Here is a 3,397-nt window from a genome sequence, read left to right as displayed (position 1 = left end):
TTTCAGGTGGACGACACCACAGGAAATAGTGATCGTTGAACATTCACCGTTAAAAACTTCATAATGTCCACTGTAACCATCCAACCGGTTGATAAGGTCCAACAGACGTGGATACAAAAAAAAAAAAAAAAAACAAAAAACAAAAACAAAACAAAAACAAAACAAAACAAAACAAAAAAAAACAAACAAACAAATATCAGCTGGTTCCAATGCTTTTATAGCCGATAAAAGGTTTTTAACGGCCAATAATAACTGTTTTCTGTGGTGTAGTTCATATAAAAATTATATTTTCTTCATTTTTGGACCACGCACTAAAATAATATACAAAACAGATATATATATATATATATATATATATATATATATATATATATATATATATATATATATATAATACATGCATCGAAATGAATCCTACGGTTAAGGTCCCACCCACACCACTAGTCTCAGCGAAGTCATGCTCTTTTCCAAACCGAATGTAATGAGTTCAATGGGTTTAAGTTGTTAATGGGCCCAGCTGATATGTTGGTCCATCATACTTAGGTTTTCACCTCAGACGCTTTGGCAGGGACTAGATGTGGGTCCATTAGATAAAGGGTCGAGGATAACAATATTAATTTTGAGGCCCGAGTCCAGACAAGTCACGATGTTCACCTCGTGTAGATGGGCCTAACTTTGTTCCCAAGTAACAAATGGGACCTTGGAACCCAGCCAATCATGAACGGTCACGATCACACCCTGCTGGATGTTAAACATCTGAAAATTGGGTTGGCAATGGGCCAAGCCAAGGTTGGCCCTCGCTTGGCTTAATCCCTTGAGCCCTCTCCCTAGCCCTGATCAGGTTCAAAAGGCCATGGCCCTACAGGCCAAACCAAGCCAGAAATTATTTAAATGATCAAAGTTTAAATAATCTCCGTAAGAATTATTTTTTGGGTATCCTCCATCTACTACAAGTCCCGCCATAATCAACAGCTTTGATCATGGGCACATGACCAAGGTCCAACAATTATCTTTAAACTATACACAAGCATCTTATGACAGATGGTGCTTACAAGTGCCTTTAAACCGTCCATTCTCTCTCTCTCACTCTCTCTCTCTCTTCAATTTGTGGCCAACTAGATGAGTAGAATGGGCTAATGGTCAGGCTGTGCATCCTGACCCGTTGCCACCCCTAGTACCATGAGCGGTATCAGATGGACAACTTAGAAAATCAACTTAATTAGAAAATGTACCAATAATCCACATGAAATGTACATGGATGGCCCAACTGATGAGGAAGCTAAGTTGAGGTGGGCCAACAAACATGTTGAAGACTGATCTTTGAGCTAGGGCTCTAAGACCAAGAACCCAACCAAGAAGGATGCCGAACTTAGTAGAGTTTTTTCAGGATATCTCTTCCAAAACTCCAAGTACTTGGAAGGTGCCTTCCTGTGGTTGTCTTCCACTGGACATTGCCCGACCAGGGCAACTTGCTCAACTAGAGGATGCCTTTTTCGGCCTTTTCCTCTCCTTGACCCTTTTGTTGGCCACTGAGTCTTCCGTAGCTGGAAGGGTGGCCCCTTGGGCTTTTCCATTTCCTCAACTCGCTAGCCACTGCGTTTGTCACTTAGAGCAATAGGACAATCGTTAGTGTAAGAAAGATACTTGTCATTTATGAAAAAAATATTACAAGTTACTAACACTTGAGGTGTTTTGTCGAATTGGTATGCCTAAAGCATTTGTTGAGCTTGGCCCAACCAGTCTTTACTGGTATTAGATTTTCAGGTGCTCCACATTCCAAGGATGGGACAGAGCTCGCCCTACCATATCTTCAAGTGAATATGTTCATAGTCAAATTATACCAATGACTTTGTAGGGTCCTTCTCAGCTCGGTCTCAAGGCTGCCAAGCCGGGCTCCTTCGTGCTTAAGGAGACCTCTCAAAGCACTAACTCTCATACCCTGAAGCTTCACTGCTTCACTCTTGAGTTGTATTTCCGAGAAGTTCTCTGCTAATAGGCGGCAATCTTCACTTGTGCAGTGCCTTTGAATTCTTCAAGCAGGTCGAGACTCAATAGCATCTATTTCTCATTCTCTTTTGGTCGAATAACTCAATTTGGCATGAGGGCATTCCAATCTCTATTGGGACTACTGCCTTGGCACGGAAGGCCAACTAGAAGGGTTTCTCATCGGTAGTCGTCTGAGCTGTAGTCCGATATGCCCATAAGATGTGTAGTGACTCTTCTGTCCATGCCCCCTTAAACCTTTTGGCCTTGGTCTTGAAGTAACCCTCGACGATTATTGATCGCCTCCACTTGATCATTGGCTTGAGGGTGCCGAGGTGAGGCAAAAGCATTGTGAAAGCCAAGCTTCTTGCAATCCTCAAAACCTAGCATTGCCGAAGTGCATGCCATTGTCGGTAACAATGGTGTGGGGTATGTTGAATCTATAGATGAAGTCGGTCATCTTCTGCTTAGTGATTTGAGATAGGAGCTCAGCCTTGGACAAGGGCGTAGTGATGTCGACAACGATGATGGAGAACTTGATCTACTCCTTACTCGTGGGGGAAGGGCCTAATGATGTAGACCTCCCATTGAGCAAAGGGCTAAGGACTGTTCATTGGTGTAAGATGCTCTGTGGTTGTCGCGATGCTGTCGTGAACCACTGATACTTGTTGCACGTCCTTACAAATTGTTTGGCATCTTCATCCATGGCGGGCCAGTAATACCCTTGTCAGACTGCTTTGTGTGCTAAGGCTCTCCCTCCCAAGTGGTTTCCACAGACACCTTCGTGGATTTTCCTCAAGACATACTCGACCTCTTCCCAGTTGTAAGCACCTAGAGTAGGGTCACGAGAACCCTTTTTATATAAGATATTTCTCAGTATGGTGTACTAAGCAGATCGGTACCTAATTTTCCATGCTTCTTACTTGTCTTCGGGCAGCTCCTCTTGTTGCAAGTAACTTACAATCAGGTCCATTCAGCTCTATGCTCCACTAACTGAGAGGGCCTATTTCAACTCGGGATGACTGATGCCTAGTTTTGGCAAGAACTCAATCAGGACAGTCTTAGCAAGGTCGGATTGATGGCTGAGACCAGCTTAGTGAGAGAATCTATATTGGTGTTCTTGGACCTCAGGACTTATATGATTTCGTGCCCTTCAAATTTCTAGAGTAAGTCGCAAACTATACTTAGATAGACGATCATTTTCTCACCCTTGGATTGGTATTCAATGGTCACTTGGTTGACCACTAGTTGTAAGTCACTGTATATTCACAGCTTCTAGGCTTACATTGTCTTAGTTAGCTATAGGCCTGCTAAGTGTGCCTCGTATTCTGCCTCATTGTCGAAAGCTCAGAAGCCAAATTGTATAGCATACTCGATCTTGACCTGGTCGAGGGAGGTCAGGATTAACCCCACC

This window comes from Magnolia sinica, chromosome 6 (assembly GCF_029962835.1).
Source record: "Magnolia sinica isolate HGM2019 chromosome 6, MsV1, whole genome shotgun sequence".
NCBI classification, from domain to species: Eukaryota; Viridiplantae; Streptophyta; class Magnoliopsida; order Magnoliales; family Magnoliaceae; genus Magnolia; species Magnolia sinica.
The sequence above is the reverse complement of the archived record's forward strand: the minus strand, read 5'-3'. Positions refer to the sequence as shown.